This window comes from Leptopilina heterotoma, unplaced genomic scaffold (genome assembly GCF_015476425.1).
Source record: "Leptopilina heterotoma isolate Lh14 unplaced genomic scaffold, ASM1547642v1 Lhet_2105, whole genome shotgun sequence".
Classification (NCBI taxonomy): domain Eukaryota; kingdom Metazoa; phylum Arthropoda; class Insecta; order Hymenoptera; family Figitidae; genus Leptopilina; species Leptopilina heterotoma.
Genome location: NW_025110927.1, coordinates 56,851 through 75,550, shown reverse-complemented (window position 1 = coordinate 75,550; position 18,700 = coordinate 56,851). Strand labels below are relative to the sequence as shown.

At 30.1% G+C, this 18,700-nt stretch overlaps 1 long non-coding RNA gene across 1 annotated transcript; it reads right to left on the bottom strand.

The window, feature by feature from the left end:
* Window positions 1-14,035: 14,035 nt before the first annotated feature.
* LOC122501548 lies at window positions 14,036-18,306 on the bottom strand. The gene is made up of 3 exons (XR_006301576.1): window positions 17,992-18,306; window positions 14,221-14,341; window positions 14,036-14,112 (listed from the first exon to the last, which is right to left on the bottom strand). It is a non-coding gene; the product is annotated as an uncharacterized LOC122501548 (long non-coding RNA).
* Window positions 18,307-18,700: the final 394 nt, after the last annotated feature.

Here is an 18,700-nt window from a genome sequence, read left to right as displayed (position 1 = left end):
AAGTAAAAAGTGGGGTCGGGATTCTGGGCCCATTGGCTAAGGGATTTTTGCTGACTTGCGGATCTCACGCTTAACGTAAGAAACGGAAAGGCGTCTGCGAAAATTGATACTTTTTGGAAATTATTATTTTCAAATAATTCCAATCACAAAAAAAAATTGATAAAAAAATAAAAAAAATAATAATAATAACAACAATAAAAAAATTGATTATTGTTATTATTAATCAATAAATAATTAAATTATTTATTAATAAAATTGCACTAGTAATTAGTGCTGGTGTTCTGGTTATAATTGCTTTATAATCTCAGCAACACCTTATAATTTGGAATGGTGCAAATCAAATTTTGAAATTATTAATTTCTCTATTATTTCTATGAGTTTTAAAAGAAATAATATCATCAGCCTGAATAATACACGTGCGTTTGCTTGTCAAGCGCATGGGGCCCAGGGGAAGAGGGAGGATGCAGCGAAGGAGAAGAAGCAACAAGAAGAGACTTGCAATGTATGAGTGGCCTGTACTGCGTATAGTATGCCTGTGTGCATGCCGCTATAGCTAGTGTCGTCCCAAGAAGTTGCATATACGTGTGTGTGTCGCCACAGTCACCCAAAGATGTATAGGTGTAAAGCGACATATACAGATGGTTATTTTATTTCTTTACTTCTAATTCAATCTACTATTTTAATTTTATGAAACAATTTCTTTCCTTTTTGTTTATACCAGATCGTGATTGATTTTAATAATTTTAGGATTTGTCGTTACATTATATACTTTCAATATTTCTTTTGTTCTTAAGATATCTTTTAATTATTTTAACAACATATCAACTTTACAACCGAAATATGCGATGCCAATTATGAATTACAACTAAAAAAAAAACTTTAGATTATTTTGCCGTCGCAGAAATGCGTACGCATAACCCATACATTCAACATTTAATTACGGAGCCACGTTTAAGTACTTGCAAGGACATCATGTGTTAATTTTGAATTGGGAATGTTGCCTCAACTTTTATTGATGTTTCTCCATTATTTGGATCTTATTTTAAACCCTTTTTTTTTACATTAATTTTCCATAATTTCTATGAGAAAACCGCGTTGTTTTCTTTATTTCTTATTTTATGATTACTAGGACAAAAAAAGGGGGGGGGGCATTTCCAAACAATTCTGGAATATTATTTCTGAATAAAAATTATTTTCTTAAACATTGTTCTTAGTCGAATTATTATTTTAGAAATTCCAATAGTGTTAATGAAAATGCAACCCTTTGTTATTCGACGATTTCCTGAAGTTCATAAAATTTATTGTTAACCAATTTTTTTGTTGGTTATAAAAGGAATATGCTCAATTGAGCCAACTTCGTTCCCGGTGCAGTGCTGACGCAGCTTATGCTTGGTGATATCCGAGGATATCACCTTTCAATAGTATTTATCGCGAGAAACATTTAAAAGAAAAATGATTCTTAATTTTAATAATGTTTAAATAGTTGTCTATTTTTTTTTTGTTTTTATTTTTGTTAATGTGAGGTTATACCGTAACATCATCTTTAACAAAATGGTGGCAGCGGTGGGATATCACTTTTATATTTTGTTGAAGGAATGAAAATTTATAAAGGTGGAAATAGTTATTTTTAGAAGAAAATATTTTTTTTTTACACTTATACAATTACACAAAACACAAATGCATATTGAACTGAATTTCGTGCTTATGCACCATTTATTTATTTAAATGAAATTATTGTTAATCAAACTTTTCTTTTCAGAAATAAAATTTTTTTATTCAGAAATACTAAATTTGTGAAAGGTGCGAGTTTTAGATTTTTTTTATACTCGCTAACGTCGAGTTTTTAGGGAACGGTAACTACATTTGCAATCGGTAAACTGTAGTTTCCTCAATAAAGCGGTCCCTATACCTCGAATAACCTTGTTGAAAGTGCGTAGGACACTTAAACAAGTGAGAGGACTAAAAATTATTAGTTAACTAGAGTCAAGATTCGTTTTTTTTATATATATAAAATTATTTTTAAAGTCAATGAAAGTCTCCTTCCACGGAAAAGAAGTAAAATATAATCTCATTAATAATCAAAGAAAAGCTATGAAATAATATATAAAGGTTTAAAGAATGAAATTAGATTTTCATATTACTAGGGTATATATATAGAACTAAATTATTTTTATTAATTTAAAGAAAATAATAAAATAAAATTAATTATTAATAAATTAAATTATTTCGCTTCAAATAAATATTTAATAGAATATTTTTCTTGATATCGGAATTGATACCATATGCGAATTAAGAAGCAAGTTAAAGTCAGCACATTGTAAATGAAATTTGATACTTTACTGAGTTAGTTTAATTCTAAAATGAATTAAAGAGTTAAAAAAAAAATTTATATATAAAAATTAAGTATTTTTTTTATATATAAGAGAATAATAACCTAATCATTTCTTTTATGGGATTTAAAATTTTAATATAAAAATCTGTTTAAAAAATAAAATAGTACCCAAAAAAAATATACTTGTATTATTAGAATATCCAGGATTTTAAATAAGTGAATAAAAGATAGATACTTGTCATTTAATTAGAAATATAGAAATACAAAAAAAAGAAACAAAGTTTGTTCTCTGATATTTAACAAAAATCATTTTTTTTGGCACATAAAAGAAACAGGAAATTAAAATAAGGAAATATTAAATTCACTCTTTCAAATAAAAAGTGCTGACTGAGTAAGAAGAGTAAAATTACAAGTTCAAGGTAGTTCTTTGTCATTTAAAAGGCATACATTCAAAGGAATAATATTAAGATATATTTAAAAAAAAAAATTAATAATAATAATAAGTTAAGAATTTATTAAATAAAAAAAAAAAAACTATGACAAATTAGTAAATATTCTAATTATATCTTTATTTTAATGTTTCCAACAATTAATAGAATTGTAACGGGTTTCTCTCATGACGATATAAGTGAAATAAAAGAAAGAATAGAATCCGTGGAAGAATTCAGTCAAAGACTGTCTTTACAGTGTAGAATTTTAGAGTGCAATATCGAAAGGGTAGAGAAACGTGGTAGATTTTTGGTGAAATGGTTATTTGCTTTAAGCGATTGCAGTGACCAACAAAGACAATCAATTAAAGAAATTAAGTCCGATTTGTTAGTTAAGCAAGATCAGATTGATAATTTAATTTCGGAATTCAAGAATTTAAAGTTAGGATAATTTTATTATACTTTGGTCATATGACACCAGAGTTCTTACATTTATTGCATGAAAACCCTACGCACCTTTATAATAGGTTAGATTCAGCAGTATACAACTTGCATGAAATTTCACAAAAATACCTACTACTAAACAAAAAATTAGAAAAAGCAAAGCGGTCTTTAATTTTAGTAGAGTGTATGACTAGAGGAGCAGACTACAGAATAAGAGCGAATAAAAAAGATATAGAACAAATTACGGAACGGTTAAATCAACTTTGTTTATAAGAAAGCTTTTAATTTTAGTTTTTCTTTGTCATTAAAATTCTGTCGAGAATCTAGAGTTAGTGTTGTTTTAATTTTTATCAATCTATATTTTTCATGGTTGTAAACGAGAACACACCGGAACGATTTGAAGTAGTCCTAGAAAGCCCTGAAATAATTGGGGGACAGACAAAGTTTCTAGTGACGAACCAAACAAAACATAACTATATTGCGGCAGACTTACTTAGTATAGATTATTGGCCTTGTACTGTAGATTTAGTAACAGTTTTGGGAAATCAGTATTATACAGTAGGGGGAATAAAAATTGACGTGCAAGGACACGAAACTTATTTCCAAGTTACAGAATCATTAGATTCTACAATAGAAAATATTAATCGGGCTATAATAGGTTGGAAACAGGCCGAAAGTTTAGGGTGGATTTCTCATCCTTCAATATAAGCGAAATTTTGTTATTTCTAAACATATAAGAAGTAGGTTTATTTTTGTTTGTTTAAAACAAAATACATATACAAAATGGACGGAAACGGGCCGCCAAACGGAGTGATTCCAGATCCAGCCAATAGGGGAGAAGTACAAGAAGGACAGGATCCTCATAATGTTACTGTAGCCGATACAATGAGAAATCGGGTAGATATAGATTTACCTAGGGTAGTACAGGTTCAACGTCCAGCAGAAGTAGTAAATGAGGAAAACGCTACAGTAGTGGTAGTTCAATCTTTAAAAAATGACATGTCTATGGAAAGAGCTATGAAACATGTACCCGATTACGATGGTTCAAATATGTCAGTTAAGGAATTTATTCAGGACGTAGTATATGCCGCCTCGAAAATCAACGCAACTTGCGAAGCCGACCTAATTTCGGAAATATTGTGCAAACTTAAAGGCAGTGCAAGAGATTGTACTAAAGGGAAAAATTTTGCTAGAATAGGGGAACTTATAGACACCTTAAAGGAACGTTTTGCCCCGGGTCAACCATATGAAGCCTATTTCGTTCAAATAATAAATTTAAAAATGTACAGAGAAGAAAGTGTAAATGACTTGTATGATAGATTAACATCATATTTGAGTGGGTGTAAAGCAGCTTTATACCCAACTTATAATCAGGCGGAAATAGATATTATTATGAGGCCATTTAAACAGACAGCCCTCAGAGCATTCATTGACGCGTTACCCGATGATATTTCAGGATCAGTAGACCGTCATGACCCCATAGATTTAGCAACTGCACTTACATACGCTAAACAAGCACAGCAGAAAAAGATACGATCTAATTTCGGGAATACAGTCGGATATTATGTTAACACTGCGGAAAATACACCCGGAATACTTAGGCCACAATGGCAAAATTTTGCAGGAAATGGAAATAGAAATCATCAGGCAAACTACAGCCGCAATCAGGGATTTAATCAGTCGTTTCAAAGAAATCAGCAAGGCGGATACAGATCAGATAGCGTGGGTATGCAGCCTAGACCAAATTATAGAAATTATAATATAGGACAGGGTAGAAGCCAAAATTCCGGTTACAGAGATGGTAGACTTTATAACCCAAATGGCCCACAAAATTTTAGAAATAACAAGAATCATAATTATCAAGATAATCAAAGTGTAGCTATGAATTCTTCAATTCAAAATGTGAACCCGAATTTTGTTCCACAAAATCAGACAAATCAAGAGGGAATAAACGGTAACAATGCTTTAAACTGGGATCAGGTTCGTCGGAACGACGTGACAGCGAACCCGAACGACCAAGTGCGTCAAACGATAGTTCGATTCAGGGATCAGTAGCTATTTTTAAGATAAATGAATTAACTTCTGAGTCACCTACAGTGAAAATGAAAGGCGATTATATTTTCAAAGGGGAGGGAAATTTTTTTGTAGACACTGGGGCCGATATAAATATAATAAAAAGCACAGCGTTAACAGCGAATGCTCCGGTAAAAACGTCAGAAATAACTTTTATGACAGGAGTAACCCTTACGAAAGTATTTACTTTAGGGACAATAGAAATTGGAATCAACGGAGTACAACATTTGTTTCACGTAGTCAGACCCACATTTCTGATCAGCGTGGAAGGAATCTTAGGAAGACCTTTCCTAAGAGAGGAGAGAGCATCAGTTTCATTTTTTTATAATGCGTTAGTAACACAATCTAAGCCGGTAGATCCAATTCCTTTCATAGATCCGGAATCAAATAAAGAAAAGATAAAACTAAAAAAGGAGGTAAAACCGGTACCCAGAATATTGAGAATCAAAGCAAGAACCAAGCAAAAAGTCAGTATTCCTGTAATTAACGAAGACCTAAAAGAAGGTTATTTACCGCGAATCGAAGTAAAAAAAGGATTAATGTTAGGCGAAGCCTTAGTAAGACAAAAGAAGGGCAATTGTAAGATTATGGCCATAAATACAACAGAGAGGGACATAACTATCACTATTCCGCCTCAGGAAATCTTACCCTATGAGTTAGTAGACGAAACAAATCCAAACAATTTCTCCGGGTTAGATAAAAATGCCAGGTCGAAGGAAGAGAGGTATGAGGCAATTCTTAACAAAATGAAACTAGACCATTTAAATACAGAAGAACTAGGATTCGTAAAAAATTGGGTTCGAATCGGACAAGATCAATTTTTGTTACCTGGGGACAAATTACCTATGACGCCACTAGTCAAGCACTACATACCTTTAAGCGACGACAAACCTGTAAAATGCAAACAGTACCGACAACCTCCAGAATATGAACAAGAGGGAATTAAGTTAGTAAACAAGATGTACGGAGACGACTTATTAGTAAAATCTAATTCTAGTTACAACTCGCCAGTACTAATTGTGCCCAAAAAGGCAGACGCGCAGGGAAACAAGAAATGGCGTCTAGTTATCGATTTTAGAGCCTTGAATAATAAAATGGAAGGGGACAGTTATCCAATGCCCCTAATTAGTACCATACTAGAACGCTTGGGGGGGGCTAAATATTTTTCGGTTTTTGACCTAGCACTAGGGTACCACCAGATAGGTACAGCCGAAGAAGATCAACACAAAACCGCATTTTCTTATGGACGAGGGCATTACCAATATAAGAGAATGCCAATGGGGATCAAGAACGCGGCACCAACTTTCTAAAGATTAATGGACAGTGTCCTGTCAGGCCTGCAAGGGGCAGAACTTTTCGTATACTTGGATGACATTATAGTATTTTCAGCAAGTCTAGAAGAACATGATAAAACCATAAAAAGGATGTTAGGACGATTAAAGGAAGCGAAATTAGCCCTACAACCCGAAAAATGCGATTTTCTACGTAAAGAAGTAGCTTATTTAGGTCACGTAGTAGGAGAGGCAGGAATAAAAGCAGATCCAAAAAAGTTGTCGGCCATAAAAGATTTTCCCATACCAAAAAATCCTAAATCAGTAAAAGGATTTTTAGGCATTACAGGTTATTATAGAAGATTTATAGAAAACTATGCCAAAATAGCACAACCATTATATACTCTGTTAAAAAAGGATCAAATCTTTAAATGGGAAAAAGAACAGAAACAGAGTTTCAGAAAATTAAAGCGTGCTTTATGCAAAAATCCAATTTTGCAACATCCCGATTTTTGTAAAGTATTCAGAGTAACAACAGACGCTTCAGAGTATGCCCTTAGTGCAGTAATTACACAAGAGATAGATGGAATGGATTTACCAGTAGCTTATTTTTCAAGAACATTGGTAGGAGCAGAGGCAAATTATGATCCTACTCAAAAAGAATGTCTAGCAGTAATTTCGGCTTTAGAAAATTTGAGACCATATCTATACGGTAAAAAATTTATTTTGTCGTGTGACCATGAGCCCTTAAAAATTATCAATGACGCCATTAAGCCCACCACTAGAATGACTAAGTGGTTATTAAGATTACAAGATTACCAATATGAATTCGAGTGCAAACCGGGAAAAATAAATAGGTGGATCAGAGGGTTATCGGAAAATCCTAATTCAGAAAGGTCCGAATTAACAGACGAAGGATCAAGTTATGATAGTGAAAGCAGCGATAATTCTGACTCAAAAACAGACATAAAAGAAAATGTAGGCGAAATAACAGAAGGAAAGAAAACTTTTCCTATTAGTAGTGGAGCCCGAGGAGCAAAGTTAAAAGCCAACGAAGCACTAAATCAGTTATTAGACAAAAACAAAAAAAAACAAGATAAGAAAAAGGTACCATCTTCATCGAAAACAAATATAGATGTCCCTGGGCCTAGTAGACACAGAGCTCATTCAGATTCGTCAGCGAATCCCCCAAAAAAGAAAACAATAGGAGAAAAACCAAAAAGAGGGAGACCACCCGGTAAAATGAAGCCTAAGGAAACCCCAGTAGTAATAAATGAGGGCCCTATAGCAACTAGATTGAGGCCCAGAAAAGGTATTCCAACTTCTGTAGTAAATAAGGAGATAGTACAAATTCCTCAAATCAACTTAGAACAAAGTAGTGAAGAATCCGACGACGAAATCACACTTCAACCGGTAGAAGTCCCAATTTTAAGGCAAAATTACAGCGTCTTACCCTCCCTTAATGAAACTTCATTTCAGTCCGAAAGTAGTTCAGAAATGAGTGAAGAAGAAATTGAACGAAATATAGACAACCCCCGAGAAGAAGAAGAAAACGCAATTTATTTGAGCCCCACGGTAGAAAGTTCTGAGGATGAGGAAAACGTTACTATAGTCGAAAAAAGTACTAAAGAAGAAACGATAGATAGAGAAATGGCTAAGGAAATACAAAATTCCATAAGAAAATTCGATTTATCGCCAGCAGAACATCAAACTTATTTTTGGGATGACGAATTATTCGAAGGAGAAGATGAAGACATAAAAGATGACTCAAGAGAAGCTAATCCTAAGGAAGAAAGTCTGCTAGTAAGATTACAACAAGAAGAAAAAACAATGGAAGAAATAATCGCGGAAATGCGTGAAATTACCGCGCAAATCGAAAACCCACCTCTCCATTCCCCAATTAAAAATAACACTAGCCAAGAAACAATAAACATAGAGGAAGAACAAAATAAAACGGTACTAAGAAAAGAAAAAACAGTAACTTTTAGTACACCAGCGTTCAAGGAGAAGCCTAATGCTCATTCAACTCCTTTCGTACCCACTACAGTGCTAGAAAATACAGAGTCAGAAATAGAAGAGGAACAAAAGAAAAATAAAATAATTCCGAGAAAATTAGTAAAAGGAAAGGAAATTACAACAAAATTATCTGAAAGAGATGAAACCACAAAGAAACCAAACAATACGATTTTAAATTCGAGTCAACGCATAGACGTAATCATGCCTCATATAGATGACGAAGAAATTGTATTTGAAGCTGTTAAAAGAGAAGAAGAACCTTTTCTAAAAAGAATAGATACGCTTACTTACGACAGAGAAGCCATCACTAGTATCAGAGACAACTATCTACATTTTATATCAAAAGATGCAGAACCTAGTTGTTCTATAACCAAGTTAATAGTAGCTATAGGAGGTTTAGATTTAATGGAGGTAAAAATTAGGAAACCTAGTGTAGGAAAAATTTTGATCACGCCTAGAGGTAAAAATAATGTATATACCGTAGTGTTAAAGAGGAAATACGATGACAAAATAAACATAGAGGAATTTGAGGAAATTCTCTACAACCTCAGGGAAGTTTTAATAAAGGAAGAGGTCAAACAATTTCGAATATCTAAATATGGAGATTTAACAGAATCCATGGGTAATATTTGGGTAGAAAAATTAGTGAAAGTATTCTATGGAACCGGCATAGGAATAAAATTGTGTTTTGGAAAAATATCAATTCCTGAGGAAAGCGAAAGACCAAAAATAATTGAGGAAAATCATGACAGTCTGATAGCGGGGCATAAAGGGGTTAACAAGACCTATAGAAGAATTAGAGAAAAATACACTTGGCCCGGTTTACGACATGATATAATTGAGCATATAAGAAAATGTAGGAGTTGCGCGCAACGTAAAATAGTAAGAACAAAAAATAGAGAACCAATTATAATAATAACAGATACACCTTTAGATGTTTTTGACAAAATATCCCTAGACACAGTAGGAAAATTACCTACGACGTCAGATGGCAACTGTCATGTGTTAACCATGCAGGACCAATTAAGCAAATATTGTATATTCGTAGCTGTACCAGACATCAGTGCAGTTACAATAGCTCATGCAATAGCTACCAGTTTATTCTCACTTTACGGAGCCCCTAAAACAATATTAACCGACAGAGGTAGAATGTTTACTAGCAAACTTCTAAGAAGATTAGCGAAAATATTCAAGGTAAATCAAGTGACTACCACAGCCTATAGGCCACAAACCAATGGAGCACTAGAAAGAAGCCATGCAGTCTTAGCAGAATTTATACGTCATTATGCGCATTCTAGTGACGATTGGGACAGATTACTCCCATATGCGAGTTTCGCTTACAACACCTCAGTACACGAGGCTACCAAATACACACCCTACGAATTAGTTTTTGGTAAGCTAGCTACAACTCCCACAGCCTTCCCAGACGAAGAAAAATTGGAAACTTATGAATCTTATATACAAGAATTAATAACACGACTAATAGAAATAAGAAAAATTGCAGCAAGTAATTTAAATAAAGCAAAAGAAATTTCCAAAAAAGATTATGATTATAAATCCAGACCTCTAAACATAGAGATAGGGGATGTAGTAGACGTACGGGAGGAAGTAATAGCTGGTAAATTCGAACCATATTATCATGGGCCGTATGAAGTAGTATCAATTACTGAAAATAATAACTTAATACTTTGTGACGCAGAAGGAAAAAGATTCAGAAAACATAAAGACCAAGTAAAGAAAGCATATTTATGACTAGAGAACCGAGCAGGATTCAGAGAAGATGAGGAAGGATATATACATGTCTATACTGACGGGGCATGTAAGGCCAATGGAAAAGAGAAAGCACAAGCTGGGATAGGAGTATGGTTCAATTTTAACCACCCCAAAAATGTTAGTAAAAGAGCTCAAATAAAACAGACTAATAATGGAGCGGAAATAGAAGCAATATTAAAAACCATAGAAATAATAAAGTCTTTAGGTTATAAGAAAATTAGAATACACACTGATTCTAGATTTACGATAGATGGTTACCATATTTGGTTACCAGTATGGGAAAAGAACGGTTGGAGAACTAATAGAAGACGTTCTGTAATAAATAAAGAAATATTTGAACAATTAAAGAATAAAACTGTAGGTTTACAAGTAGAATTAATTTTTGAACCGGGGCATAGTGGTGTAATAGGGAATGAAGAAGCGGATAAGCTAGCTAAACAAGCTATAGAATATTAAAAAAAAAATATCCTCCTCTATTTTGGGTTACAGAAAAAAGGAAAGATGAGGATCATGAAACTCTTGCTACTACTATTTTGGATATCTAAAACAGCAGAAGGAATAGAAGACAACCCTTATATAAGAATCACACATTTCAAAAAAAGTACTGGAATTTTCTTCGAACTGATGCCTAACATACAACGAATAGTAGGCACTTGGCGCACGGTAGTAATCTTGGACACTGAAAATTTTAACAGTCATCTACCCGAATTGGAACAAAAATTAAAAGGTTTAGAAATCCCTTGTAGGAAAATACTGCAGGAAAATTGTGAGGAAATCCTAAATTTTTACGGTATAAATAAAAAAATATCAATCATCAAAATGCAATGGGAACAACTAGAAGAAACAATACAAGAATTAAGAGATCAAAATGAACATTTAGAACAAACACCAATATCTAAATCAATAAAAAACGAAGTACACCATGGTTCGGAATAGTAGGAAAGATAGCAGGAACAGCCATAGGAGTATTAACATACGAAGACGGAGAAAAATATGAAAATTCATTATTGGAATTAGACGAAGCCCAAAGAAATATATCCAAATTAGTTGGAGAACAAACCCATCTAGTTAGAGCAGAACTAAACAACCTATACAAAGCGGCTGAACAACAACAAAAAATAGCAAATGATTGGCAAGAAAAACTACAAAAAATACAAACACGTATACAAAATTTCGATGATAAAATAGATAATATTAATTACACAGTTTGGATACAAGCTACTAAACGAAATTGGGAAGAACACCTTGATATCTACGAACACGCATTAGAGCAGACGTTGCAAGTTATGTACAGTGCCAAGGAAGGAAAACTTCACCCAAGAATGTTAACAAATAATCAATTGTTTAAAATAGCAAAAGAAGCTCAGGAACAGCTAGGAGAACTAGTCTTCCCAGTAAATTTAAACAGAGTAAATGTAGCTATCCTAGGCAAAATATCTGTAGTAAACTCTCGGATGAATAAGGACAAACTAATAATGACCTTGGATATACCATTATTAGAAAGAGAAAAATTTCTACTTTACAAAATGCATGAAGTACCCATATTACAAAAACCTACAATTCATGGAAATAGAGCATATATATCCCCACATGCTAAATATATAGCTACAAGTGCGGCAATAAGAAAATATTTTTATTTAGAAGAGGAAGAACTAAACACCTGTCATTTTATCGAAAATAAATACATATGTCACCCTAACCAAGTAATATATGATTCGGTTCTAGTTCCCAGTTGCGAATCAGAACTATTAAGAGAAACTAACAACGAAACTTTAAAAAGTTGTGACATTCGAATCACCGAAAATCAGCAACCTCACTGGAGCCCTATTACTACAACAGGAAGTTGGATTTATTCCTTAACTATGGAGGAAACAGCTTATTTATCTTGTTATAAACAACCAACTAAATCTCTAAAATTAACAGGAGTAGGACTATTACAAATAGCACCTGGATGTAAACTGACTACTGACACTATAGAACTACCAGCATTACAAATTAAGGAAAACTATCAAGAATATCTGTATGAACCGAAATTAGAACTTTGTTTAGAAGCCTTGGCACCCATACTACTACAGAACAAAAAAAACAAACTATATCTAAACAAGATAAAATTAGACCACCCTGGAAGAAAATGGAAGGAGATTTAAAACTAGAAAATTTAGAAATTGAGTTGAAACGACAAAGTGAACATCATTTAGGACAAAAAAAACAAAATTACTACACCCACTCAGTATTAGGAACAACCAGTATATTAGCAGTGATAACTATAGGATATATTATATATCACTATATAACTAAAAGCAAGAAAATGAAATCGTTAACAACCCCTAGCATATTACAATTTCGGAGAGACGATGATTCCATAATATACACGCTATTAAACAAAAAGAAACAAAACAAAGACAATAAAGAATTTGAGAGAGAAGAGAAACTGCAAACTACAGTACAGATAGAACAAACACCTAAACCAAAAAAAAGAGACTGCATACAAATATCACCTAACAGTATAGACGTTAACTAAAAAAAAATTTTTTCTATCAATAATAATAAAAACAAACAAAACTACACGACAAAATAACTAACTAAAAAGAAAAAAAAATCTTCTTTAAAGTTTCAAGTAAAAAAAAAATAACTCAGATCAACTAATCGATCATCATTGCAAGTTAAGGCTATAAAATGGCCAAAACTTCTGTATGGTTTAGAAATTGATATCCACCTCTTCTTCAAGAATTGTAACAAAGCCCCGTTTTCAAGGCTGAAGAAAATGCAGCAGAAAGACAGCCAGAATCCGCAATAAAATCCAAGCGATAAACCTCCTCAAAAGGATCCAAGCAACAGCACAAGCCATCTCACAAGTATCAACCATCAACTGAAATATATTGATAATCTTAAATAAAAAAATAAAAACACTACAGTAAACGAAAATAAAGTAAATAATCAATCTATATCTAACTTACCAACAGTTAGCAACAAACTCCGGGAATAAAATCATTGCCAAAATAAAAAAAAAAAAACATTTTTTTTGGGTAAAAAAAAATATATAGAAAAACAAAAAAAATATATATATATATATATAATACAAATAAACAAAAAATCTATTCTCTTTTAAAAAATTTCCTTTTAATTAATTTTTATTCAAAACATAATAATACTATACAAGTAATACTGTACAAGCCCTTTTTAAAAAAAAAAAAAAAAAAAATTTAAATAAATTACTATATATACATTTATTCAAAAAAAAAAAAAATATAAAAAAAAACTAATTTTTAAAAGTAATCTTAACTAAACTAAAAGACAATTTAAAAAAAAAAATTACATTTATAAAGCAGTCGTATTTCTATAACCTAGGGTGTAAAATTTAAAAAACTAATTCGGCAGCAGATACTCCAACCCCTAAAAAAAAAAAAGAGAGGTTTTTTGTATAGACCTTATTCGTCAAAATGTTTAAAAAAAAAAAAACAAACAAACAAAACAACAAAAAACTTACAGGCTCCAAACCTTCACATCCCAACCAATAGTACTTCATTCGTTCCACGCCATTTGAGTCCCTTATAACTCGCCTACAGAGACTCATAACCACTAAATCATCGGGACGAGGATCGGCTAAACAGAAACGAAACGGAAATTACTGACCTAATTAGAGCTCAATAAAAATTTACAAATAAAGAACATTAATATAAATAAAAAAAAAACTCACTGATAAGAACAGCCGGTGGAGTACCAAAAGGAGGAGCAAGCAAAAGGCGCGAATAAGTTGAAGCCGTTAAAGGATCCACTAAAAAAAAAAAAGCACAAAGAACAGATCAGAACTCATATTTTTTAATACCATAAAATTATAAATATATAGATATAAATTTATAAAAAAAAAACTAAAAAAAAATACCAGGGTAAACAGCCACACTGTTGAGTACAGGCGTAGGCGTAGCTCGATCCGAAGGATCTTAACGCGGAGAAGTAGTGGAATCTGCAGCCCGGGCGGCTAATACCTGATTTTGACCAGACATCTAAAAAAAAGAAAAATAATAAAAAAAAAACCGTTCAAATATCAAAAATCAAGTTTTGACAAATAATATTAAATTTTGCTTACTTTTGTTATTATTTATTGTTATTTAACAACATCATTTTATTTTTTGTTTTTGTCTAATACAAATTAATAAACAAATTAATTTTAAGACGATCACATTCTTCATGTTTTGTTATAATTTAAATAACCATGAAATTTCTTCTAAAAAATAATAATATCCATCGCAGGAATTCAACTATTTAAAAAAAAAAGAGTAAAAAAAAATATATTAATGTTTTTGCAGAGTAATACTGTTATTTTTAATCGTGTTTTTAAACAATAAAAATTTAAACTAATTTTTCCAGTTTTATTTTCTCATCAAATTTAAAGCTATCTGATTCTGAACTTAAATAAATCTGTAAATAATTTCAAAATTTATAATAGAATCTCTCATGAAAAGTTAAATTGTTTAACGAGTTTATTTAAATTTTCTTTGGCAAATAATTTTAATTTTTAATTATAATTTATAAAATTTAAAAAAAAAAATAATTGAATTAAACAAAAAAAATAAACAAGAAATACAGTTTTTTATGTAAAAACACAACTCATATTTTACTTTACAAATAATTAACAAAATTCAATTTCAAAACTTTATTTTCCTGACCCTTATACTAAACTTCATCAAAAAAAAAATATTTTATTAACCTGCTAACAAATTGTATCTAATTTACGAATTATATAATTCATGAAAGAATTTAATATAATTTAATTCTTGCAAAGAATTTTTTAAAAAACAAGTTTTATAAAGTTCAAGAGAAATCATTTTTTTTGAAGAATTTTAGAACATATAAAATAGTCAAATTATCGAAAAATAAATTTAAAGCTATAAAAATGTGAGACCAACTCTGCTCAAAGTCAAATTATCTTTTTGAATATTTTTTTTAATTAAATTCTTTAAATTCTTTAACCTTTAATTCTTCCAAAGAATTATATCATTAACTATAATAATAGCCGAAATCACTCATTCTGTCCAGTCTTTACACACCTGAAGTTAGTCATTCGCTATTTTTTCTTACTATTATTATAATATTCATTACTTCCTTCCTTTCCAAAAATAAGAACTCTGTAACAAACATTTTACAAAATTAACAACTATAAATCCTGTAAAATACTTTCCTTTTTAATATGAAAAACCTTATTACTTGACGAAACTTTGATTACACCCTTAACTCTAAAAAATATTCTGATTCACCCTAAAAATGATTAGATACTCCAAAAAAAAATATATTCCATTACATATTTTTACAAATTTCTTTAATTCTAAAAATTATTTGAAAAACAATAAATACCTACTGTATTAAATAAATTTTAATCATTATTAATTTCCCTCAGGAATAAATTATTTTTAATAATTTTAATAAAAAAAAAAATTTAATTACGATTTTACTTAACAATCTGTTTTAAGGTGACAAAACATCATGAACTAATAATCAGTCTACACTACCATTACATAAATAAAATGTTATTGATTTAGTAAAATATGATAATGAATACAATATTGACATTTTCTTATTATTCAAGCTAATAGAATTCAGAAAAACAAAACACTTAAAAAAAAAATTTTTTTATTTTTTTTAACATTTTTGTAGAAATTTCTTGTACCCAGTTCCCGTGTCACGGTCTAAACACCTTGTTAAACTGAATAATATACATAAAGAATCAAACCGAAAAATTACTCAACATTAACAAAAAAAAAACATTAATAAAATCTCCCAAGTAAACTAAAAAAAAATCAACTAAAAGTTTTTTTGTTTAAAGGGCGTGATAAGCATGAAAGTCGCACAGGGGATCACAGAATCGTCATGGTCTAATCATCACATATTTACAATAAAACGAATAATTTTTATTTTAAATCAGAACAAGTGCAGAAGTATAAAGTAAGTAAAAAAAAAAAGATACGTAAAAAAAGGGGATTTTGGAAATCGATAATAGCTTGTTTAAAAAAAAAAAAAAAAATTTTTTTTAGTTTTTCTTGTGCGCCATGGTATATAAATTGCCGCAGAAATTTCCATATACCTTCACAAATTTTTTTATTACTAATTTTGCAACAATTTACTATTCATTGTCGCACAACTTTCTACAAATTTACATAAATTTCCATAAAATACCGAAAATTTACATGAATTTCCTTTAATTACAGAAATAATAATTACTAAATGAGATTTACGCCATAATATTGTTTAAATTAACACAAAATTTTTTTTGACAGAACCTGCCTAAACAGTAAATTTGTTAATTACCATACCTGTTAACAACAAAAATTATAAACAATTTTTACGAACTACTATGGATTTTTCTTTCTGGAAACTCTATTTTTTAAAAAAAAATAATATTAATAAAAATAATCCAATAAAACAAAGAATTCCTACAAAATAAATATATATATTATCTGTTCAAAATTATAACTAGAAACTTTGAACAAATAAAAACAAATTGAATTTCTACAAAGAACTTTAATATTTATAAAAATATTTAAATCCATGTAAGAATCTGATGACATATCTAAATGAAAATAGTCAAACTTTTTTATGCGAATTTATCAAAATAAATGAATTCTTGTGAAGAAGATTTTTACAATTCCTAGAAATTTCCATGAAATAAATTCGTTTTTCCCATTATGAGTAAATATAAAAAAAAAAATTTTTTAATTTATCTTGAAAGAACAAAAAGTAATAAAAATTTTTTTTTCAAAATCCTATTCATAAAAAATTTTTTTTTAAAACTTTCCAAAATGTTTTTTTTCTTTCTTAAAAAAAAATTTTTATATTGGTTAATATAAATATAATATAACTCCTAGTAAAATTCAATTATTCGTCAAATGATATAATTAAAACACTTTAAAAATTCTTATCCTTCTTATTCTTATTATTTGCAGAGGCATATCCAAAATTTCTATTAATTTAATTTTATTTCTTTTATTTAATTCTTTGTCAACCATTTACACACTATGTTCGAATCATCAGTTTTTTCAATTAAAAAAAAACGATTAGTTTTTAACACAAAAAAAAATAATAAAACTCTTTCTAAATTGGTACAAAAATTCCTGGTTTGAAACAAGATTATGAACTTATTTCCATTTTCCCGGTCAACATATGCAATTATAAAAATAAATATATTCTTTTCTTTGTATATACTTTCGAATTAAATTAAATCAATTCCTTTATTAAAAATAAAAAAAAAAAATAATAATAAAATAAAACTTATTCAATAATAACAGCAAAAAGGAGAGCATTAGAATAATTTATCTAAGCTGGAGACCAGAGAGTCTCTAAACGACAGAAATAACAAAAACCTCACGTCAGCATATTTAAGAAACTGCAATACAACAAATTCCAAAAAAAAAACAGCCACAAAATGAAAAAAAATATTAAAAACTAATCAGTTAAATTACCTATTTAAATCATTATGGTCAAATCAATTATTAGAAAACATTATACTACAATTAACATAACACTATATTACTGATAATAAGTAAAATTATTCTGAAGATATATAAAAAAACGAAAATTAAAATTTCTTTGAGAACAATATACTGTCAAAATTATCACAAAGAAGATCACATTAAATAAAAAATATGTATTTTGTACTCACCACAAACTAATAACTGCTATGCAAAAAGACTAAACGCAAAACCACACCACCACGTAAACACAAGTTCTTTTATTATTATTTATCAAAAACTTATCAGTTTCTTCCTAATACAAAATAAAAAAAAAAACAAAAGTTTAACGAACAAATAATTTAAAAAACAAAACAAAACACAACACAAGTAGCACAAGAAATTAACCACTGACGCTCATAACCGCGATGATAACAAAGTAGAACTAAAAATGCATACGCGGGAACATTTGACAATGCATCTCACTAATCATCTCACCAGTAGATGCTGTCACCACACGGCAACTAAAATAAACACCACAGAAAATAATTTTTTATCGACCAAAAAATTTCAAATTCATAGCAGAAATTCAACTAAACAGCAGGATAAAATAAATAAGTTCTAGGAAAAAAACAAAAAAATCAGAGAAGTTAAAAAAAAATATATATATATAGAATAATCGTACAAAGGTCGGCATTAATTATTATTGCAACAATATCTTTATTTAAATGAATTAGAAGGGTTGCCAAACAGTCAGGAAAATCAAGGAAAGTCAGGAATTTTCATTAAAAATACTGGAAAATATTAAAATTTTAAAAAATTTATAAGAGAACTCTTAATTTTAGTATCCTTTTCGTTTGCTTCATAAACTAGGAAATCCCCAAAAATTCTAATACAGGGCCTCTAATGCTTTCTATTTCT